The following is a 7,813-nucleotide window of genomic DNA, read 5'->3' as shown; positions in this document are numbered from 1 at the left end:
CTTACTTACGCTAAACACGAAACAAATCACCCACAAAAGACAAACACAAACACACACACATATATGGGACTCTCAATCAAAGGCAAATAGACAACACCTGCCTTCAACTGAGAGTCCCAACCCCAATTTACCAAAACATAGAAACAGACACACTAGACTAAACATAGAATACATGAAAACCAAACAGTGCCCAAAAACCCCGGAATACTTAAATGAAATGCCCCTTCAACAAACACACCACCCCGAACCACATAAAACGAATACCCTCTGCCACGTCCTGACCAAACTACAATACTAATTAACCTTTATACTGGCCAGGACGTGACAGTACCCCCCCCTTAAAGGTGCTAACCCCGGAAGCACCTTAAAAACAAAAAAAAAAAACTAAAAAAACAACCCCAAACAACAAAACCAAAATTCCCCTCTACTAAAGGGAGGGAAGGGAGGGTGGCTGCCGTCAACGACGGCACTGTGCTACACCCCCCCTCCCCAACCCACCTATATCTGGAGGTGGCTCTGGTTCCGGCCGTTCCAGGCTGTCGGGCCACTCTGGCATCGCCGGGGGGCAGTCGGGCCAGTCTGGCAGTTCTGGACAGTCGGGCCACTCTGGCATCACCGGGGGACAGTCGGGCCAGTCTGGCAGTTCTGGACAGTCGGGCCACTCTGGCATCGCCGGGGGGCAGTCGGGCCAGTCTGGCAGTTCTGGACAGTCTGGGCAGTCTGGCAGTTCGGGACAGTCTGGGCAGTCCGGGACAGTCTGGGCAGTCTGGCCACTCCGGAAGTTCAGGGCAGTCTGGCCACTCCGGAAGTTCAGGGCAGTCTGGCCACTCCGGAAGTTCAGGGCAGTCTGGCCACTCCGGCGACTGTTGACTGGCGGGCAACTCCGACGACTGTTGACTGGCGGGCAACTCCGACGACTGTTGACTGGCGGGCAACTCCGACGACTGTTGACTGGCGGGCAGCTCTGATGACGACTGTTGACTGGCGGGCAGCTCTGTTGACGACTGTTGACTGGCGGGCAGCTCTGTTGACGACTGTTGACTGGCGGGCAGCTCTGTTGACGACTGTTGACTGGCGGGCAGCTCTGTTGACTGTTGACTGGTGAGGCTGGATTTACGCACTTGAAGCCTGGTGCATGGTGCTGGTACTGGGCTTACCAGATTTTGAACACGCACCTCCAGGCTAGTGCGGGGAGCGGGAACAGGACGAGTCGGACTGGGTTGACGCACTTCCGGGTTCGCACGAGAGACAGGAGCTGGAAACCCAGGGCTATGGAGGCGCACAGTCGGTCTAGATCTTACCTCCTGCACAACCCGCCTTGGCTGGATGGAACTAGTAGCCCTGTACGAGCGGGGTGCTGGTACAGGGCAGACTGGGCTGTGCAGGGGCCTGATGGTAGCCGTGCGTAGAGCGGGAGTTGGGTAGCCTGGTCCTCGGAGGTGTACCGGCGACCAGATGCGCTGCGCAGGCATCCTCCTACCAGGCTGGATGCCCGCTCTAGCACGGCACCTGCGAGGGGCTGGAATAGCGCGCACCGGACTGTGCGTGCGTATGGGTGAAACAGTGCGCTCCTCAGCGAAACATGGCGCTCTCCACCCCATACGCTCCTCCATATAACCACGGGTAGCTGGCTTCCGGCTCTTCCTATGCCTAGCCAAACTACCCGTGTGCCCCCCCAAAAAAAATTCTTGGGGGTGCCTCTCGTGCTTCAACGCCAGTCTTGATCCTCGGAAACGTTCCCGGTCCTTACCAGCCATACTCCATGGGCCTTCTCCGGCCATAACCTGCTCCCATGTCCATCTCTCCACATAGTCCGTATCCTGAGCGTGCTGCTCCTCTCTCCGCTGCTTGGTCTTGGTTTGGTGGGTGATTCTGTCAGGGATTTCTTCGTCGGAGGACGATATAACGAAATCATCGTCGGAAAAAGATGACCAATACGCAGCAGAGTTGATATAGTTCATTCTGAACATTTAATAAACTGAAAATGGATATACAAAATAACAAAAACAAACTCACGATAAACTGACAGTCCTGTTAGGCTTACTTACGCTAAACACGAAACAATCACCCACAAAAGACAAACACAAACACACCCACATATATGGGACTCTCAATCAAAGGCAAATAGACAACACCTGCCTTCAACTGAGAGTCCCAACCCCAATTAACCAAAACATAGAAACAGACACACTAGACTAAACATAGAATACATGAAAACCAAACAGTGCCCAAAAACCCCGGAATACTTAAATGAAATGCCCCTTCAACAAACACACCACCCCGAACCACATAAAACGAATACCCTCTGCCACGTCCTGACCAAACTACAATACTAATTAACCTTTATACTGGCCAGGACGTGACACTGCAACGCCAAACATGACAACACTCATGGACAGCAGCAGGACACGTGGTGTGGAGAAGGCCTTTCTCAATATCATTCACACTGCGTCTTTATCTGCCCTCGTCATCGTCCTATGATGAAGTGCAGGAGATGGAGATAGGGATAGAGTTGGAGAATAAGGAGGATGTGAGGTATGGTTTCAGTTATGAATGTTATATGGGTGTTATTTCATACATTCACATTATACGTAAGCATCTGACCATCTGCAGTGTTATTATGGGTGGTTCCTCAGATAATATATTTCCCGTCATAGCTGTGCTTTTGCCCTCCTTACAGAAATAACAGCCCTGAAATAGATCTCATTAGTGATGTCGCTGAGTGGGTGGGAAGACAAAAAAGCTTTTGATAGAAACATGCAGGGAACACCACATGAACAAGTTTGCCCATAGGCCCTCAGCAGGAATTCATGAGAATGTGTCATATCTCCCATGGTATCTTGTGTAGAAATACGATAACCACTGATCAAATTACAGCAGAGGAACACATATGGTGAGACGTTTCGCAGTACATGTTAACTTAGTGAGGCCAAACTAAACATTTGTCATCCATTTACATTCTAATCATCATCTGTTTACCACAGGCCTAGAGTAAAAAACAACAGCCTACAAGACACCACAGACATCATCAGAATGCTGACCACCTCAAAAGAGTTAACTACGCAGAACACTATTAACAACAATAGTCTACAACTGGATCATACTGAAACCGTCCAAATTCAGGGGGCCCCTACATTAAACCCCAGTCTACAGGGCCCGTCAGAGGACATCATCAGGCCACAGGTCCCTACAGAAGACATCAGCTGTATGGATCCCACTGACAACTCAGGAGAAGATAATATATTGCAGAACAGCTGGCGTTGTGGTCCCAAAGCAGAGGGCACTTGGACAAGACATGGAACAGGAACAGGAATGCATCCCTCTCCAAATAATGCCTGCAGCTGTTCATAAAGAGAGGGGCCCTACGTCTGTTAGGCAGCATGTGGTCAGACTCCCCAAAATATAAACCACCAAGACCTTTTGTATGGTGCATCTCTGGACCCCTGGAGATTAAGAGTGTATCTGTTCTGCAGAGCCACTTTGGCAGATACACAACAAATCAGACATGATAACAACATTCACATCAAATCCCTTGTCAATCCATATCTTATGTTGGAATATCTTACCTGCCAGTGAGACCAAACAGATTCATTCCAACCATAAGAATTAGTCAGCTGAAAGGTTAGACCTTACATACAGAGGGAGCTGTGATTGCATAAAAACACAATCTCACATAACCTGACCAACGGGAATGCCAGAGGCAAAAAAGATATTATGATCTTACTTCCAGTTCAAGAAAAGGCAAATATTTGTGTTGGTCTCTTTTTTGAGTGGAAGAGGGTGTAGGTTTCCTGATGATAAAGCATGTAAACATACAGTGGATTCGGAAAGAATTCAGGCCCAATTACTTTTTCCAGATTTTTTTCCATTACAGTCTTATTCTAAAATTGATCAAAATAAAAAACAATCCCTCATCAATCTACTCACAATACCACATAATGACAAAGTTAAACTTATAAACATGTTTTACATAAGTATTCAGACCATCTGCTATGAGACTAGAAAATGAACTCTGGTGCATCCTGTTGCTATTGATCATCCTTGAGATGTTTCTACAACTTGATTGGAGTCCACTGGTGGTAAATTCAATTTATTGGACATGATTTGGAAAGGCACACACCTGTCTATATAAGGTCCCACAGTTGACAGTGCATGTCAGAGCAAAAGCCAAGCCATGAGGTCGAAGGAATTGTCCATAGAGTTCTGAGACAGGATTGTGTCAAGGCACAGATCTGGGAAAGGGTACCAAAACATTTCTGCAGCATTGAAGGTCCCCAAGAACACAGTGGCCTCCATCATTCTTAAATGGAAGAAGTTTGGAACCACCAAGACTCTTCCCAGAGCTTGCCCCCCGGCCAAACTGAAAAATCGGGTGAGAAGGGCTTTGGTCAGGGAGGTGATCAAGAACCAGATGGTCACTCTGACAGAGTTCCAGAGTTTCTCTGTGGAGATGGGAGAACATTCCAGAAGGACAATCATCTCTGCAGCACTCCACCAATCAGGCCTTTATGGTAAAGTGGCCAGACAGAAGCCACTCCTCGGTAAAAGGCACATGACAGCCCACTTGGAGTTTGCCAATAGGCACCTAAAGGACTCTCCGACCATGAGAAACAAGATTCTCTGGTCTGATGAAACAAAGATTGAACTCTTTGACCTGAATTCCACGCGTCACATCTGTAGGAAACCTGCCACTATCCCTACGGTGAAGCATGGGGGTGGCAGCATCATGCTGTGGGGATGTTTTTCAGTAGCAGGGACTGGGTGACTAGTCAGGATCGAGAGAAAGATGAACGGAGCAAAGTATAGAGAGACCCTTGATGAAAACCTGTTCCAGAGCACTCAGGACCTCAGATTGGGGCAAAGGTTCACCTTCCATCAGGACAATGATCCTAAGCACACAGGCAAGACAACGCTGGAGTGGCTTTAGGACAAGTCTCTGAATGTCCTTGAGTGGCCCAGCCAGAACCCGGACTTGAACCTGATCGAACATCTCTGGAGGGACCTGAAAATAGCTGTGCAGCGACGCTCCCCATCCAACCTGATAGAGCTTGAGAGGATCTGCAGAGAAGAATGGGAGAAACTCCCCAAATACAGGTGTGCCAAGCTTGTAGCGTCATACCCAAGACGACTTATGTAAATGTGATATTTCAGTTCTTTTTTTTTTTTACACTTATAAAAATTTCAAAAAAATAATGTTTGCTTTGTCATTACGGGGTATTGTGTGTATATTGATTGGGGGGGGGGGGGACTATTTAATACATTTTAAAATAAGGCTGTAATGTAACAAAATGTGGAAAAAGGGGTCTGAAAACTTTTCGAATGCACTGTACATATATATTACACACTTAGCTCTGGGCTAACAGAGACCTGGCTCATGTTATCATATGAGATATCATGAAAGTATGCAAATAGATCACAAACAAAAGGGCATTGTGTCATGACTGGGTTCTTAAATTGTCCAGATCCCTTTAGACATAATATAAATTACATTAAAATAATGGTATAGCGAATACAGAACTGAAACAAGAGACGTAGGAAAATACAAATGTATTCCATGGAAAACAGCAAATGGATGGGAATTACATAATATTGTGTTCAATCTCACTGTTTCTGTGTGCCATGGCCAGCAGCTGAGACTTTTCCCATCACTGTATCAGCAGAGCAGTGGAAAATTCGGGCAAATCAAATTCCTTAAGCTACTGATTTAGTAATCCCTATTCCCAGAGGCCCTTATTTCAGCTTTCCTTATCCAAATGTCACACTGGCACAAATAACATTACTTACTACCTTACTTTGGTTGATACCTTACAGTAGAGTAGGCCCTATCGCCTAGTTACATCAAACTATGTGTGGATACATTTTGCCCCCTTGTGGTGGACTATGTACATGCAACCTAGAGTAAATCTTGGTGGGAAAAAAAACAAAATGTGGGATGCATGCCAGAAAAGCCACTACACAGCACAACACTAAACAATACATTAATTGCACTATAACGGTGACAAACGGTTCCCACAAACTGTTAGGGCCTACATAAAGCTGTCCCAACACCTTTCCCCTGCTACACCTGGCTATCAGCGGAGCCTTGTCTGGCAGCGAAACAGTTCATTGAGCTTCATTTTAAAAAACATAGCTGATATGGTTGACTTGTAGACTTGCTTATGTACAGCGACAGAATTCAGAACATTGGCCATTCTTACAATGTGCTCCCTGTACACCAAGTCAGAACTGTAGGATAAATAAAGGGGGCATATAAGCAGACAATGAAAGCTCTTAAGCAGGTTATAGGCTAAATGTGCACCACCAAGTTAGAACAGTAGACGGAACTAAGAGGTGAAAATAGACCAAATTACTATGGTGAGGGACGTTGAATGCCGTTTGGATCTTTGCGTGTCAAAAAAGATACATGTCAAAAAACACTATTTGACGCGTTAAATAGCTTTTGATTTGACACGTCAAATAACACAATTCTATTATAAAATGTTGTGTGTGCTGAATTTGCACGTGTAAGCCAAGCACCAGTCTTGCCAACTTAGGGACTTTGTCGCTATATTTAGCGAGTATTCAGACCCCTCTAGCGACACATTTTCAAAAAAGCAACTAGCGACAAATCTAGCAACTTTTTCTGGTGTTATTGGAGACTTTTGGAGACTCTGACGTGAAAGCACGTATCGTTCTTACTCTTCTCAATGAGCAGTGGGTGCTGCCCTGGGCCCTACCCCCGTCCCAAAGCACTCACAGGCGGCCCAGTCCTCGCGCAGCAGTCCCTCCCAGCTGCAGTCAGAGCAGGAGATGTTCACCCCTCCCCGTCCAGACTGCAAATGGCTGGACGGGCTGCGCACTGGCTGATCCCGCCCTGGCTTACATTCAGGGCAGGATGTAAATGTAAAAAAAAACAAAAAATATATATACAAAAAATAAAAGACTAAGTAACTCCACCAGAGTGTCTCTTTTGGGTCACTTTTGCCGGTCCCAAGCCTGGATAAAGGAGGAGGGTTGGAATTGTGACATAAAAAAAAAAAAATCAACAGAAGAAAGTTCATTTGTAGTTCAATACATATTTAGGGTGTTTTTTACTCACTTTTTGTCTCTCCCACGACGTTATTCCTCTCTCCTACAGCGTCCATCACAATTACATGCACATGGCCAATTATGCAAATTAGGTTATGACGTCATTTATCGACTTCTAGCAACTTTTAGGACAGCCAATAGCTACTTTCCTTACTGAGGAGTTGGCAACACTGCCAAGCACCACCACTGTCAAAGCTGTACAAAAAAAGTCTGCAAACAAGCACACACCGGCCACAAATGATGTGTTTACAATACCGCATTGGTGAAAATAGACCAAATTATTAGGGTGAGGCACATGGACATTTTTGGACTCACCTTGTGCTGTGCTCACTTAAACAGGAAGGTGGCGCGGCGGTCCTTTGTGGGCAAATTGTTTCATCAAAGTCTGGCATTCTCTGGATTTATGGTGGGAACTTAGAAAAAAACCACACAGGCACTCCACTGAATAGCAGGCTAGTGGTTTCTTTGCAATGCTTGCAGTTAGCCACTGATTCCTTCCAAACCACTCATTGTTGAATTTGCGATTTCCAACTTGTTGTGTAATGTTAATATCCAATAGCCGATGAGCACTGATACATTGATTGTATCTATAATTTCTCTTCATATGACAAGGATTAAAAAGGATTTGCCAGTAGATTGTCAGCTTGATTCATGATGATGACTGCTAGCTAAGATTTTGAAAGTAAGATGTTGACACGATCAGTCCAATCAAAGCTACTGTACATATAACATGATTTGACGTAAT

The sequence above is a fragment of the Salmo salar genome, chromosome ssa24, assembly GCF_905237065.1.
Source record: "Salmo salar chromosome ssa24, Ssal_v3.1, whole genome shotgun sequence".
Lineage (NCBI taxonomy): Eukaryota > Metazoa > Chordata > Actinopteri > Salmoniformes > Salmonidae > Salmo > Salmo salar.
The sequence above is the reverse complement of the archived record's forward strand: the minus strand, read 5'-3'. Positions refer to the sequence as shown.